At 46.1% G+C, this 16,925-nt stretch overlaps 1 long non-coding RNA gene across 2 annotated transcripts; it reads left to right on the forward strand.

The window, feature by feature from the left end:
• The first annotated feature begins 213 nt into the window (after nt 1-213).
• LOC120837196 lies at nt 214-10,178 on the forward strand. Of its 2 annotated transcripts, XR_006078258.1 has the most exons (5): nt 222-429; nt 1,355-1,550; nt 2,705-2,851; nt 3,523-4,151; nt 9,708-10,178. It is a non-coding gene; the product is annotated as an uncharacterized LOC120837196 (long non-coding RNA). The 2 variants fall into 2 exon arrangements; XR_005797931.2 differs by having other exon boundaries at nt 214-429; nt 2,705-4,151.
• Nucleotides 10,179-16,925: the final 6,747 nt, after the last annotated feature.

Below are 16,925 nucleotides of genomic sequence, written 5' to 3' on the forward strand. Positions count from 1 at the left end.
CCTTTTCATTTACGAGCGATTCGGAGGAGGAATAATGGCAGGTCACGTGACCCGACGTCACCGGAAGTGACGTCACAAATATAACGTCACGTGACAAAAAAATTTTGTTTTGCTTGTTTTTGTTTGTTTTGTTTTCTGTGACGTCACGGTATTTAGCGAGGAAACTTTTTGTTATTTTTACTTTGTTGACGTATTATTTATTTTTTTTTGTTTGTTTATTTTCTTGCTTTTTGCAACCGGGTGACCGCGTTTTCTGCGCTACAGACTGCGTTTTTCTGACTCCTTTGTTTGATATCGTGTCGTATCGTCGTATTTATGTAGTTATTAGGAACGGCAAGCCTACGTTGTTGCGTCCTTTACCTGAATATCGTGACCGAATCGAGTGTCGTCGATTTGAATCGTGTCTTGCGAACCATCGTCGAACAAAAGGTGAGTGATTTACGTTTTCCTGTGATGTGATTTCGATGTGTTCGGTCCACGCGTCCGAGCTGCTTCTTCGTTTCAAATACATTTGGCGCCGCTGCCTATTGTTTGAGCCTGTGCTCACGATTAAAACACGCATCGCAGAAAGCTGAAAGCCCGCCAAAAGAGCTCTAAAAACCGCATACTTCCGACCCCAGACCTGCCGGCAGACTTCCGAGATAAGCCTGATTAAATAAAAACGTTTGATCCGACGGAATAATGTGTTTAATATTACATCCCATGTCAACAAGGAACTGCGCTGTCTGTCTTCGCCCCTACAGGTTTTATTCTTCCGGGTTTTTCAAATCTTTACCAACCCGCGTCCGATCGTAATACCCCGATCACAACAAATAGTTGGTCGTGCTCCGATGGCTCCTAACATCAGCCGGCAAGGAAGTTACGTTTTTCGCTTCTATATTTTGACCCAAGTAACCCCATATTCTCAAACTATGTCATTCTATCACCACCTCCAGTTGCACATTCTGGCGCACTTGCAGCTTCGTGCACCCTTGCGAGGTTTCCTGCTATCGTACCCTGGATATCATGGATTTCTCGCCGTACGCGAGTGCTCACGGAGGCGTGCTATACACTCTGTATCATAAGTTGTGTGCAGCAAAGGCGCAGGCCCGAGCACATGACAATAAAAAGCGCCTTTTTTGCACGAGTACCCGCGCAAAAAGAACATTCTGCAGAGCTGCGCCCTCGCACCCGTGCGTTCTCTGCACACAACTTATGAGACAGTATAATAACCGAGCCGTTTTTGTTTCTTTTGCACATTACTGTGAAAGAAGTGTCATTGCTGTTTTCTTCTCGAAGAAAACTCGGAGACGTCAGACAAAAGCAAACAGATAGAAGACTGCACATTCACACGTTTTTCCCCCTTGTGCTACAGGTCATGGCTGGTCGCGGTTCATCAGCGTTTGTTTTGAAACTGATGGGTGCCACAAGGCATGAAAGAGGTGACTTGCAGCAGCAAGACACCGCAAGCCTTCGCAGCAACTGGCTAGCCAGTGCTGCTCTGTTCTGAACTGTACTGCATGTCATGTGGAGGGTTTGTGCAAGCTCTCTGGGCGGCGACGCTAGCCACGGTAAGTGCATTCTATGCAGCTTTCTTTTAGGGATATATGTGGCTCGCAGGCCATGTCGTGCCAGCGAAATATCTGCCACCCGAGTGACAGCAGTGCTAGTGGCAAGGCTGCGCTGACAGTAATCAACACTGCACTGTGTTTTCATTCTATAACTAGTGACAAGGAACCAAATACTCCCGAGAGAGTCTCGGTTGTGCTTTGATGAACTCCAGCTCGCTTATGAACAGGTGGATGGCACAGATGGCTTTTCCTGATGAACTTGGTGTCCGTGTTAACAATGCAACCAGACTTTCTTTCAGTTTGTGACGTTTTTTCGTTGCGGGTGACTAGCATTGCAGTAGAAAAAGATGCAAAATAGTATAATGTTTGCATTCGTTACCTAAATTAATGGCAAGAACAACTGACCTACATTTCCGCCGACTACATTTCTCTGAGGAATCGCCTGGACTAAAAAGCTCGCTACACTATGTCGTTCCCTCTTAGCCTGTACAACTCTGCGTCTTCCCTCGATTGTCTTATGTGGCTGCTTCTGTGTCTGCCTAGGCACTCGGTTGAAATGGGAAAAGCTGTCTGCGCTGCACATAACCGCCATAAGAGCCAGCGTGGGCGTAGCTGGGGTAGCCCCCGCTATGGCTTCTCCAGCTCGACACAAGTAACATTCCTACCGCTGTCGTGTTAGCAGAAAACGGACGTGCTTAAAACGTTCAGTGCACGTAGTACACAATGGAGAGGTTGCTCGCCAATCATTTTCTTGGAAGTGTGAGTTGAGCCCCTTTGAGGCAGTTTGCTTCCGCACCGTGCACTATAATCCGCCCGAGAAAACAAGATGAATAACCAGTAGGATTTCTTTGTTCCAAGGCTTCTTGACGCAGAAAAAGACTAGGGAACCAGTATTGTTGCTTTTTACCACCCCGTGCGAGACTCAAACCCGACATGCAAGGGAGTGGAAAGGCCTCTTCCTTTCTGCTTTCTTGTGCCTTGGGTTTTAGCTGTGCTCACAATTCACAGCTCGCCTGCATGCCTACTCTTTTGTTCACGGTGTTACTGAAGTTTTCTGTCGTTGCTGTCCCAGATTGGCTTCGTGGATGCACAGAAATACTCAAGGCGCTTGACGTCTGTGGCTCATTTTTTTTTTCCGGTACCACGGCATGAAGGAGCTGGCCTCCCTCCCTTCCGTCAGCTGCAATATACTACAAGCACTGGGCTACAGCTGCAGCTAGCCCATGGGTACCGTTCTGCGTCCTGTACTGCATCTAGTTCGAAAGGCCATGTGAAAGGCAGGTGTGGTCTTTATGGGCTCTGTCAGTATGTGCATTTTCTGCAGCTTTTTCGGGGCAACTTCATATTAAGATTCAATACGGACTCGAGTGAGAGGGGGGCATTCTGAGAAAGCCAGCCTCTTTGTTAAATCATTGGGACTGCTATTATATCTATAGAGTTTATTTACACCTTACGTTATGTACTTTTTCATTTATTTTTATTTTACTAGTTACTTGTACTTCAATCTGACACGACAGCCACCAAAAATGTTGACATATTGGCCTTTTTTTTTTCTGTCAGTTTGTTTGAAGAGCCAATGTTGGGGGCGGTCATTCATGTTATATTTCCCACACGCACGTCCAGCCTATGTTTACGTAAAGCCCAATTGCCCCTTAGCAACAAAAATAATTTATGCGACAGACTACACGGCAGCATTGTGGACGAAAACAGGCCAGATTATATCTGCCATGTTTAAAAACTACATTGGGCGACAGGTTATGAATTCAGTGGCAAGAATGCACACCGCCTGCCAATCGCTGCCGTCAGTTGTCCTGACGTCATGTCTGCTAAGAAACTAGAATATATTTTTTTTAAATGGCAGGTTTTCGTTGCTGACGCCACGTAGCATGTCGGCACTCTAAGCACTTCTTCTGCTCTTGGCCTCTCCGGTTTTATCTTGCGAAGTCATGACGGTGTCTGCTTTTGTTTGCAGTATTTCCCGTGTGTCGACGTGAGAAGGCAGCGGTTGTATCGCCAAGGAAGTAGCAATCAATCTGCGCGCATTTGTTCCAGCGGCACAGCGTTTACAAACCGGACTTTGCCCTTCAGCGAGGGGAAAGTCTACCGACTCGCCCTACAGTTGGTGAGCATTGTGCAGCCGTGAGCGCGTAACTTGTCCGAATGCTTTCGTCTGTATACAGTGACAAAATGACTCGCTGAAATGCGAAGTACCATACAGTACCATGCCGTACATCAAACCATCGATCACTTGCTGCAGCAACTTTGCGTTTTAAGTCGTAATAATAAACTGTATTTTAAGGCTAAAATCATTATTTCAAACTGCTCAATTATTCGGAATTCTGCACGATCCCCATCGGGTCTGCAATATCGGTCGGTGGCTGTATAACCTTTAAACACAATGGTTACACACCACAGGTACCGGGGACCATGACATCAATGAGCTGGCTTTCACCTTGTCCAAGGCAGCAGCGGAACACTACGGGCGGGACCCTGGATCACTGCACCGTGGATGCCGTTCTGTACCCTGAACGGCACTGCGTGTGGCTTAAGTGGCCAAGCAGAGGGTCATTGCATGACTATTATGAGGCGCCGCTAGCCATTGTAAGTATATTTTGGACACTCATGTCTGGTGATGTACTTTTGTGCTCTACCACAGAGCACATTTGGTGGCGGTTCAGTCTTGCCAATTACACCATTTTGAAACGGAACACATTTAGTGGTGGCTCGGTTTAGGTTTCCTGGATCGGTGATCTTGCAACAGTGCCTAGACTTGGCGTAAACCTTTTTGTACTTTATTGTCAAGGCTAGTGTAATTTCTGCAATGCCGTTGAAGCCACTTCTGCACGCAAACAAGATAAAAGACGAAGCCACATGCTCGTGCACGGCGTATGACTACATGTATGCATGGGCACTCGTGCCCATGCGTACCCACTCGCAACATGGACAGGGGTGGAACGGCTGCGCCATTTGCGCCAGACGCATGTGTCTGCGCCATCCTGCGCCATGTTGCAGAAACTGCGCCACAGCCAATACCTCGCGCCATTATACGCCAAATCGCAAGACGTGCGCCAAAAAACTTTTTATTTCGTCTTAGTTTCGGTTTCTATCGACTCAATTGGCAACAATGAGGGCGTTTAGCCTGGTCGGCCTTGCAATCCTTTGTTGTGTTTATTCCCCCTGTCTATCCCGAGTCGGAAGCGCGCGAAAGAAAACTCGGATTCAAAGCGCTACACCACCTGCGACTGGATTGCTATTCTTCAACCATAAGCGGTAGGGCAAGTCGGCCGAGGTGAGGTCGAGTTTTGCATTGCATGAGGCTCTGCGGCCCGGAATCCGGACGTCATCCAGTCGAAAACAAATGAGCAAAAGATTCCTTTTAGTACTTCATCCTTAGGAGTTGGAACCGCATTCTCGCAAGATAAATCGTGATTCGATAGAACTGAAACGCGGTCCGATCCGAAACCTTGCCGGCCAGCAGCTCTTACCTTGCCGGCCAGTAGCTCTACTTATCTGCTCGGCGTACTTTAACCTTGCTCCTGCTTATCGCTTCAAATACGATAACTTCGTTAATCGTAGCCTGCTGCTTCGATACCGAGTTGCACAATAGGATAAACTCGAAATTTGTTGCCCTGCTCCTCCGTCCAACTGCACGTCCGTTGTTTACGCACGTCACGTGGTTCGCACATGTAATTACTATGTCAATCACGTGCGGGTTGTGCTATAAGCAGTGCATGGTTTGCATCTTGAGCATCTGAAAGCCATTCAGAAAATATCAAGGACGCTTTCTTCAGAAACATAGAGTACTTGCTTTTTGATTCTCATTAAGGCTCACAAAGTTTCAAGTTTTCGCATCTATTACACTGTTATCCCATCTACCTGGGTCCCTAACCACTGATGTTCATCTCTGCTCCTAAGCAAAATTGAAATTGTTCCCGTGCTTGTCTAAGACACAAGCTGAAGTGCAATGCAAACTGATCTGAGCTGCTCCTAGCCTGCTCCAGAATGTAGTTTTAGCTGCTCCCAACCTGCTCTAAAACAGCTGTTTCAGCTGCTCCCGTGGCTGCTCCCAAGTACATTTCATGAGTTCCACCCCTGCATGGAGCAAGTTTGTTTCGGCCGACACTCCTCGCGTTCATTTCGGCGTCGCCACTCCACACGTCCATGCACTCGCTGCACCTTGAGAATCAAGTGTGCACCAGAATGCACTCCCGTCATGCATCACTCAGGAGGGGAACAAGAGCAGACGACTGGGGTTTTTCCGCCATAAGGAACGAGAACCGAAAAAAAGGGGATTTTCTGCTAAGAAACTGCGTCCCACGGGCAACAAAATCGGACGCGAGCTGGGCTATTTATTCTGTGAAGCAAGCAATCGACAACCTGTGCTTCATTTTCAAGTTTTCTTTCAGTTTGTTGCCACACAGACATTGAAATACATCAATGGGGTAAAGTAAGGTTCAGAACCAACATCAGCTACCGCGAGATCTTTCATCATCCTTGCGGGGGTGAAAAATTTGGACTTCAGTTGACAAACGTCGCTTGCCCTCCTGTCCATCACCTGACCCCATTCTGCACATGTGGGTATGCGCAAGGGAGCGTGATCATGTGGCTGAAAACACAAGTGTGACCGGCCCAACGAGCACATAGTTTCCACAGCACCGTCGGCTTAGGGGTGCACGGAAGATACTGTATAAACTGGAATATAGGTCGAGCCCTTAATTTACAAGTTGCAAGATGCAAAAAAAGTTCTTATGGCAAGAAAATGCAACCTTACCTTGGTGACAAAATTGTCCAAGTATATGGAAGGACGAGAAAACACGGCAGATTTATTTAATTGTTTTGCACTCAATAAAACAGGAGGTATGCGAGTGTTACTACTCAGATTCCTCAGAGCCTTCGTCCGACGACGAGTTCACTAGCACAATTCAAAGGGATGATGCCGTCCCTTTGAATTGCGCCCTCGAGAGCTCGGAGGCACGAGCAACCTCAACGCCTTTTATACGGATGCTCTCCGACATCAAAGGTACCGATCTGGCGCACAGATCCCGAATAAAGTTTGCCACCTTAGTTTCCAATTCAGGGTACACTGCAGTCCTTCCACGGAATTAAGTTTTCTTCGCCTTGTTGCATGCCGCCTATCTTTGTCTCTGGTTTTGCCAGTAGCGTATGCGCTGCAAGATTCTTGTGGATCTCTGCATAGGCGATAGCCTTCTTCTAGAAGGCTACTGTGAACTGTCTCCTACTTCCGCTCATTATTGCTCTGGGAACAGCAACGGTAGATGTAACAAACCAAGGAGCACAAGTAAAAGTGAATCAAGACTAGTGGACGAGTGCTAGGCCATTGCAAAGAAAAACAAAATGGCGTCTTCAGGCACTCAGTGTTGCGAGATTATTTTTGTTTTTCCGCTAATGACCGTCATATAAGACGAGGGTCGACTTTTTCAGGTCCAATTTCAACAATAAATTCGACCTATATTCCGGTTTATATGCTAGTTGTGCGTAGTACTGTGGAAGCCACAGGCTGGGGAGGGGGGGGGGGATTAGCAACTTTTGTCTCAATGTTGAGCGACGAGCATTAAAGGGGCCCTGCAATCATATTTAAGCGTTTACCTTTTTTGCGGTTTCCGCGTCTCTTGGGGTTCGGGCAAGCCAGCGGGCACGGAAAGAGTAGCTAAATATCAGTGCGCCATATTTTAACCGGACGACACGGAAACCTCCTCCACCGACGAGGGCGACCCGCGGTACCGAAAGCGCGCAAAATGTGACGTCTTTGGTCCTGGGCTTACTACTGGTCAGAGCCACTAAAAACTTCTTTTTGGTCGAAATACAAAATATAAGTGGCGCGAACCGTTTCAATTATTTATAAAAGTAGTTTATGTTCACTATTATAGATGAAAAAAAGAAAGAAATGCAGTTTATAAAGTACGGAAACAAGAAATGACTCGTCGACATACTCGCCGTTAAGCGGTGGCAATAGAAAGGAGTAGTGAGATAAGGCGCAGACACGGAGAAATCCCGGATGTACGCGGTGGCGCTGCAGTCGTATGGACAGGAGGATCCGACCGGCTCCGAGCGTTCCGAAGGCCTTCGGCGAGAGGCTTTGTCTTGCGGTTTGGCCATTCCGCGGTATGGCAGCGCGAAGTGGCTCCCATTCTGAACTGAACTTTACCCCGTGTTTGCTGTCGTTTGGGGCCAATGAAGTGTCATGCCGAATTAGTGTTTAATCGCGCAGCAAACGCAATGAAAGCCGCTTTGGCTGCCCGCTGCATATAGCCTATCCAGAACATGCTTTAGTGGCGCCCTCTGGCGCCGTCGACACGGAGTGCGGCGGCCGTGAGCGCTCGATGAGCTCACTATTCCTCCTCTAGTTCACGGCCACTCAAGCCAGGACCTACGACGTCATGAAGGAGGTTATTTTTTGCTTGTTTTTGTAATTCTAAATTGCCTATAACTTTTAAAGTAAAGCGAATTTCGCGAAAAGAAAAGTTTCACTAAGTTACTATGTTCAGTGCGCTCAGGTTCGGTGCAAATTAAAAAAACAGTTAAAAGTCCTTGCAGGGCCCCTTTAAGGGCCAATTTCCTAGGGGGAGAATGGTGACGTGCGAGTACAAAAATGAGGATCCAAGCGCCATGAGCAAGAGGGGAGTTCCTCCTTTTCCTCCTCTTGAACTGCTAGAGGTATACTTACGCCCCTGTACCTTTGGTAACACTGCACAATTTGTAAGTTGAGGAAAGCTAAGAAGGAAGTTGAAGAATCGATTCATGGCCCCTTTGACATTTACCTACACTAGTTATCTTGCACCATTATATTTTGTTTGAGAAAGCTCTCATCCTCACCTCTCCCATAAGGGATAAAATCAGAAGGGTACACAACGATCGGAATCTAAAGTGCCACGAAACCTATTGCTGGACATTCTAACGGGTTAGTGATCAATTTTTGCATGAATGAGGCCTTACCAGTGCCTTTGCCTCAATAGTGTGGTAAAAGGGCAATTTTCTTGTTTGTGAACACAAATTTGTTTTGAAACATAACTTGCGGGACTACCAATGCATGTTTCAAGATCTCTGTTGTGGTGAATGTTTTGCTGCCTGTTATATTCTTCAATAGCCAGTATCGTTTAAGTTCTGGAACTCTATACAGTAAACTCTCACTTGAGCAAACTTCTAGGGACTCAAGGAAATAGTTCCCTTAACTAGGAGTCCACTAAACTGAATATATTCACTGGAATATGGAACAGCATAGGGCACAGCATACATCGAGTCAAAAGGGTGAAATGCAATTTATGGAGTCATGTACATTGATATATACAAAGTGTATCACAGTTACGCTGCTGCCTTTCTCATTTTGAAAATAGTCAATAATTTTCATTTGCACCGGCGCTCTGAAAGCGCATGAAGTAACAAAGTTGCCCAGAGAGTATCTTTTTTATGCATATCCTCTGGCACGGCTAGTTGCTGTGAGGAAGTCATACCGCAACGGCACTGTCCACTGGCTTAAAATCTTCTGTGCAGAGTCGTTCCCTGTTGGGATTGAACACAGTTTCTCTTTCAAGCTTCGACTTTTGCTTCACTAACGTTGACAACGTCGACGGTAGCATCCGATAGTCCTTCACAACGTTCACTTGCCTTTGACCGTTGTCCAGATGCTGAAAGTATTTCAATTTGTCTGAGAGACAACCGCTTCCATTTCGTCATACTTATTACGTAAGTGGGCGCACAAACTGCCGTTGTTACCCAAAACTAAGATGGCCGAAAGGAACCAATGATAAAGAAAAAAAATACGCACCGCATGGTTCGTTTTTGTCTACCGCACCGCTGCTGCAAAGGCGGCGGCGGCCATCAGCTACGCCAGCACTGCAGAGCACAAAACTTCGTTGAACTGATCACACCAGTAATCCTGGGTCCACCGATCAAGTTCGTTGAACTGAAATATTCGCTATTCCGAAATTTGTTTTTCGTAGAGCAAACATTTTTGCATAGAATGCAAAGGAAAACCGCCATAGATTTTTTAAAGTTTGTTACTCTGAAATACTTGTTAAACCGACGTTTGCTCAAGTGCGAGTTTATTGCACCCGACTACTGTGCGTTGCCCTACATGTTCGGGTAAGGTACTGTTTCTGTTCACCTGATGGGCACTTTCGTTCTCTGCATACACCACAGGTTTCAAACCGCCCTGAATCGTGGATCAAGCCTTGCAAGATGGAAGTTCTCTTTAGGCCCAGCGCCTCTTGATGGATCAAGTCTTGTACGCCATTCCCTCGTTTCTTTCATATAAGTAAATTGTTGGTATTTCTTTTATGACAGTGCGCATTACCTGCCGACCACGTTTTACAGTCGAAACTTCTTTTATATAGACCCCTTTCTTTGCTAATGCCACCAGGCGGTGCTCCAGTTTGTTTGACGTCTCGGCGAACTTCTGATTCAAAACAAGAATGAACAAAACCCACTTTGACACTGCTGCCTAAAATGTCGATAAAACGTGTAACCACCAATTCTCCAGGTGAGCGCCAAAAGAATGAAGAAACGGGAGATATGTTAAAATGTTTCGAATATTTTGTACACCAACTTGCCTCCTCCAAGACATTAAATTGTACTGCCAATTGCCCTCATTAAATCTCCAACTTTGATGTATGTGTAGCATTTATGCTTTCTAGCACTGGTGACATGAACAAGCTCAACAGGCTTGCAAAGACTGAGCGACCAGAAGTCACTTGGGACACAAGCAGCAGTTCATGTTTGTAAACAGCAAAATCTAGATGAACGGCTGTACGCTGCCGTTCCCACGGCAGCTTACGCAGCCGCAATTTTTACCGAGACGCATGCGGGGAGCTATGTACTTCACATTGTTTGCGCGTGCCTTATCATCTATCTTGTGGTTTTGACACTTGTGGTTTTCTTGTTGAAAACTACAAGTGTCAAAACTATGTGATAGAAGACAAGGTGCGCCGCGCAATGCTTTTCTGTCCACTACTGTTCTGTTAACAGACGGAAAAAAAACCTGACCAACGGAGTCATATACAGCTTCGCTGTAAAATTGCAGTAAAATGCGACGAAAAAACGAATAGAACGCGAAGTGGAGAAACGAGTGACTATTTGAAGCCACCTAATGGCCGCTGTGTCACGTGATTTCAAGATCGCAGCACCCATGCGATGGAGGGTGAAAAGGTCTAAAGAATTTTAGAAATAAATTGAAGGGATGGCATAAAACCATTTGCAGGGGGGACTGCCTAGCTCGGAGCCCAAGCTACTGTTGCATTGGTAGGAATTTGGCATTAGGAAGATGGTGTGGCTGTAGCTGGCTTCAGTTGCTGCATTGGCATATGCATCTATTGACAATTGGTGACCATAGCATGCAGAATTTATTGTACAGGAGGAGAGACAGTTGTGACGAGATCAGGAGCATGATTTTGCTTGTTTGGAGTGCTTTTCAATGTGGCTGCAGGACATGAACATAGAGTAGAGTTTTCAATAAGGACTGAATGTGTATGGCCAATATTTTCCAGCACCTAATATTTTAACAAGCCTTGCATGAAAGGAGTTTCTTACAGCAGAGCTGTTAAGGGCTAGTTTCCCCAGAATCATGTCCGGTACCAAACAAATGTCAACACCTGTGGTCGACACAACACTGTTTGCCGCCGTCGCTCATAGATCGCGGCAACCTTTCTAGCCTTGGCAACCAGAGAACTGGTTGCTGCCATCGCTGATAGATGGCGGCAACATTTCTTAGGAGGAAGAAGAGCGGGAACGGAACGAGCAGTGATGTGCGCAGCAGCACGAATGGTTCTGCTATTACCTAAAGTTCCACTGCGTCAAGCGCTTCAGATTCCTTTACGAAAGAAGAGCAGATCGCTCTCCTGAAAAGCCACCACCGAAAACAGAAGCTGCAGCTCCGCTGCTCTTCCTTCTTTACCAGAGTGGAAGTACCAGAGCACCATGTTCCAGAGTGTCTGGAACATGGTGCTGAAGTATCAAACTGCCTCTGATGTTGCGAACAAAAAAAGATGCCACCAGAACATCTCGGTGCTAATAGTTGCCGACAAGGTGAGAAACGCAGGGCATCTCTTAACGCCCAGCCTCCAGCAAGCATTTGTTGCCTTTTCTCATGCTTTGTCTGCGCATGCATTGTTGAGGCTCGCAAGATGCCAAAGCATTGCCAAATGTAGGAGGCTCCTCCCTGCAGTTCTTGTTGTCCTACATTTGATCCTCGAGGCACACCCCAGGTTGGTAGAAAAACATGCGATAGTCTATTGAACACCTGTACACGATCCGGGCAATATGCTAGATATAGTCCCTAACGGAATGAGAATGTATGGGCGTGTCTTCCATACGCTCGGGCTCAAAGCATTGCTGAAGGTAGGAAACTCGTGCTAAAGTGAGGGCAACTGAAGCTTCACCCTGCCGTCCTCATCTTGCGAGTTGCTAGTTATTAATCCATTTTAAATGTGGCAATGCTACACCATACAATAACGGTTTTTACAAAAGTAATTTGTGGTTCATCTTATCAAAAGCTCGTTATAAATCGAAATGAATAATATTAACTTGCTTCCAAGAGAGAACAAATGGCACTGTGTATTCAAGCTTACAAAATCCAATTTTTACAGAGCAACTTTCTAAAAAAAATTGCGTTCAATGGTGCTCTGTTCAAAACTGGAGTAAAAAGATCCATGTCTGTGTATAACTATCTTAAACACTTTCAAACAAACATACAGTAAGGAAATGGGGCAGTGAATGTCTACCCTAGACATGTCACCCGCCTCCCACACACAGACTCATGTTTACAAACAAACCAGAGCGCCCCTAGCGGACGCTGCGCGGTGGACGGTGGGCAAGAGGCTCGCCGTCGCCCATAAACAAACCATTGAATTGCGTTGTCAACGTCGGTGTGAGCCCCCGTGCTCTTTTTCCGTTGGAATTGTTTATTCTACGTCCTCCTAACAATGTCTGACTACTTGAGCGGCTTCAGCAAAATTAATGAGGTTCGTTGCACCGCAAAACTGCGTAAATAATGCGACGTGTGGCGATTCATTTCACGTGGACGCCGCAGAATGAGCGCAAAAGCCCGACTCCCACGATGAGTCATCTCGCTATTTTCAGTCCCGACGTCGCTCGGGCTGTAAAACCGTAGGCCGTAGCCGAGATGGTGGACGTCGATACTGAAAACGGCAAGTAGAATCATTACAAGTCGGTGACGGCCGCTGGTAGCAATGATCAATATCTTCTTGTATCTACTTACACTTAGCCTACTTACCCCAACCAACCTTCAAAATTGTTTTGAGGCCTGCATTTACTTATCACAATTACCGGGTCAAAACTTGGTTTACGGGCAGCTGTCGTTTGAAAGAGCAGACGACAGTTCGAACGGATGCGCAATGGAGTGCGGGCAAGAAGCGCCGCGTCCTGCGTCGACAAACCATTGGAATGTCACGTCGGCTTCCGTGTGAGTTTGCATACTCTTTTTCGTGTTGGAATTGTCGATTCTATGTCCTCATAACAATGCCTTACCACTTTAATCGCCTGAGCGAAATTATCAAGGTTCGTTACGACGCTGCACTTTGCGTAAATAATTTGACGTGCCGCGATTCATTCGCATGAACGCCGCAGAATGGATGCCGAAACCATGATGAGATTCTTCTAGCTATTTTTGGTCGCAACATTGTTTGTGCTGCAAACGTGTAAAAGGTAGCGGCGATGGACAACGTCAATACTGGAGATAGGAAGCTGGAACACACCAAGCGTAACAAGTCGGCGATGGCCACTGGTGCCAATGATCAACATCTTGTATCTACTGTTTTCGCCGAGCCCACTTAAATCTTTTGAGGCTTGCAATTACTTCTTATTACAATCACCCGGTCAAAGTTTGGTCCGCGGGCCGCTTTTGTTTGAACGAGCAGACGACAAAAAAGTGAAAGCCGTTTACAAGTAACTCCCTGTAACGCCGAATTAGAGCGCAGCTCTTGAGGAGGAGGAGGGAAGGGAACGGGGGGGGGGGGGGGGGGTCATGTGCCGATGCCGATCACGTCGTCAGTAACGATGACGATACCGATGACGCCATCAGTGATGATGACGATGAGGATGCTGGTGACGTCATCAGTGATGATGACGATGCGGATGCTGGTGACGTCATCAGTGATGATGGCGTCATCGCATCATCAGTGATGATGACGATGCGGATGCCGGTGGAAAGGGGTCATGTGACCTTGGAATGACCTTGGGGGGTCACGTGACCTTGGTTACGCCGACGCCGCTCAAGCCGGGAACGGGCCCCTAAGAGCTGCGCTCTAAAAGCAGACAAGTTTGAACGATCAGGCGGCCGTGTGAATTTGAAGACTCGCTGAACCCCCGGGTGGTCCGGACAACATGGCGGTTTTCTCTCGTTCATGTTGGAACACAACTACATCTGTCGAGCACAAAGCGTTGCCAGCATAAGCAATCGTAGTTCGACAGCGTCTGGTTTGCCCTTGTCACGAATACTATCCACGTTTTTGGACGAATGGAGGGGCAGAAACACATGAAAACTGATCTTTAAACCTTTCCAGAGTCTCTTGGTACAGTTCCGTCGCAGCATTTTGACGAGAAGGCAGGTTTTTTGTCTGGTTTCTCCCAAAAGAACACAGGAATGCATGTCTTGCACCGCGACTTCTGCCCACCACCCCAAACCGAAAGTGCGCCCGACGCGCCACCACCATGGCGTGACGTAGGAGAGCTGAGTTCATGTATACCGGTACTGCAGTAGACTTTCTCCACAACAATGGAAGAGCACGATTCCTTAGGTGATATGCATGCTTCAGTGATGGGGCAAACAAATCAGTGCTGCCCTTAACAATAAAACAAGATATAAAATCTGCACCCAAGAACAGCCTCGTTTTAATTTCTTTATTGCTTTTAACATTTCGGTGTCAACTTCCTTGTTGCTGAAATGTTCCTGAATATTACTGAAAAAAAGATGTGCTTGCATTGACGAAAGTGTGAATGTTGTGAACACATTCCTCACCAAACAGCAGATCTCCAACAATATCTGGACCTGCTTGGCAATGGTAGCAATGTGTGTACAAATGTTCTTAGATGTAGGTCAGTTGACACACTCGGAAAATGCCCGACGCCCTTTTGAGGCACATCCGCTCAATGGCATCTGCTACACTATCAGCTCGTCGGATGCACATTACCTGCGGTGGAAGGTGGTTTTATTGTGGTTCTTATAGTAAACATAAGGTCTGCACAATACTTAACGCAAAAAGAGTATTTAAAAAATGTTTTTTTGCTGACCGTGGAGGCATTGACGCTGTGGCGCTAAGAACGTTATCCACCCTTACCTGCTTGCATGCCGGCAACAGAAAACTGTTTTTGAATGCTGCTTTTCCGTGGAGCTTGTCAACTGATAGATCCAAGAACGTTGGCATGTATGGCCCAAGGGGAGGCATCTATTTTCCAAAGCACCGGTTTAGAAACCCCTATTTTATTGAATCCTTTCAAAAAGATGCCCAGTTTAGAGAAAATGGCAACGAACCTCCTTTTATCAAATTTGTTTTTAGGAAAACAATTCACCGAACTCGACTGCTTGCTCTAGCATTCGCTTGTTCTGCCTTGGCTGACGGTGAAGCTGAGCCAGTCAGCGAGTCGCTCGCTTGGGCGGCCAGCATTATCAGAGTATGATAGACACGTTTTCGTGCATGTCACTACCCTGCTGTTTTCGCAATAGTACTTTTACGTTCTGTTTGTTTTACGGCTTAAATCATGCCTTAGTGAATCATGCGCTGGCCTTTAGGTGCTTCCAGATTTGCTTATCTTAATGCAATCGAATGGATTCACTAAACTGCGACCCTTTTTCAATAAATGATGCTGCTGTAAACTGAGCTTCGATAAAATGTGCCAGTCCTCGAAAACACGCTTCTATGATATGGTGTTCGGTCAAATGCCATAGACCCCTGCACGAGTGCAACTGAGCAGCAGTTGTAGGTGCAGCACATTCCATTAGCATGAAATAAAGGCACACAGTCAAACAAAGCACCTCAGTCATGATGCCTAGGAAATCAGCGAACATAGAAATATTTTACACTGGGTACTATTCAGTTTCATATCTCTAACATTGCCATCCCGCTTCGGCTAGTCCCTAGATTGTTGACAGCTGCCCCGGCGAGGATGCTTTCCGGACATTCGGAAATAAAACATCTCAGCACAGGTGCTATCCACCCCTGTTTAACCACGTGTTCTTTACGAACATAACTCGGCTTCCAAACGATATTATAGAACGCCGTAAGGGGTCCATATCACATGAGCGAATGACATTTTAGCGAACAGCGACATTCGTCACTTTCTACGTTTCCGGATTCATACATAACCAGACTGTCGTTAGCAAAATTGTAGGTACTGAAAACAGGGAAATGAGTGTGTGTGATGGGTTGGTAAGGAAAAGAAACGTGGACAAAAGGCAAACAAGCAATTTAGGAGACAAGACGACCCACCGAGCTAATGCTCTGTACGAATCTAAACCTCAAATACTACTTTCAGTACAAATACAAGATACTTTCAATATTACGCGATAAATAGCCACCAAAATTAACGTACCAATTGGGCAGTGCTGTTCGTAAATCACGTAAATCGCCGAAATCACAGGACGTTCGCAAAACATGCGCGTAACAAAACGGCCATCTTGAAAAAATAAAAATAGTGATGATGATAGCGATGTGTATTCTGTAAAAACTCTGAGGACAAATGCAGTCAATGTTTTTTTTCTGATTTTTCTTCAGATTTATGTATGGCAATAGCAAAAACTTTGGAAAACTTACTTCCCCTAGCAAGACCTCATTAAAATAATGGTAACAAAATAGTCTTAAGGTTTAAACACATAGACGTGTTGAAATACACTTGGCAATGTCTACGTGGAGTTTTTTTTTTGCATGGGTTGTGGCAACGTAAGAATGCCAACCTCCGATTTAAGGAAAGTGGATAGACCTCAAAGCAGCTAAACCTGTGATTAAGGATAGTGGATAGACCTCAAAGCAGCTAGCATCGCCTACCCACCATCCTTCAATCAGAGCTCGGCATTTCGACGTAACCACAAGCAGACGAACCTGCGCTCCACAAGAACCTTTTCTCAGTAATTGAATGCAAACAGAACAAAGACTTGGGAACTTTTCTTGCTGATAGCCTTTCCTTTAAAATGTGAATGGTCAAAAGCCAATGCTACGAAAGGCTGAAACACTTCGGACATAGCATGTTAAGGTGGCAAGAAAAATTAAACAGGGATATCTATCTTCTTTCCATCAAACTTTTCGGGGCTTCATCTTTGCAATAATTACCTTCTCACATGTTTCACAGTGATCTGTGGCATGGATTTACCACACTCCTTTTGTGAAGTGAAGCAAGAGGGATACACCGTCA

The sequence above is a fragment of the Ixodes scapularis genome, unplaced genomic scaffold (assembly GCF_016920785.2).
Source record: "Ixodes scapularis isolate PalLabHiFi unplaced genomic scaffold, ASM1692078v2 PGA_scaffold4__175_contigs__length_147842914, whole genome shotgun sequence".
Lineage (NCBI taxonomy): Eukaryota > Metazoa > Arthropoda > Arachnida > Ixodida > Ixodidae > Ixodes > Ixodes scapularis.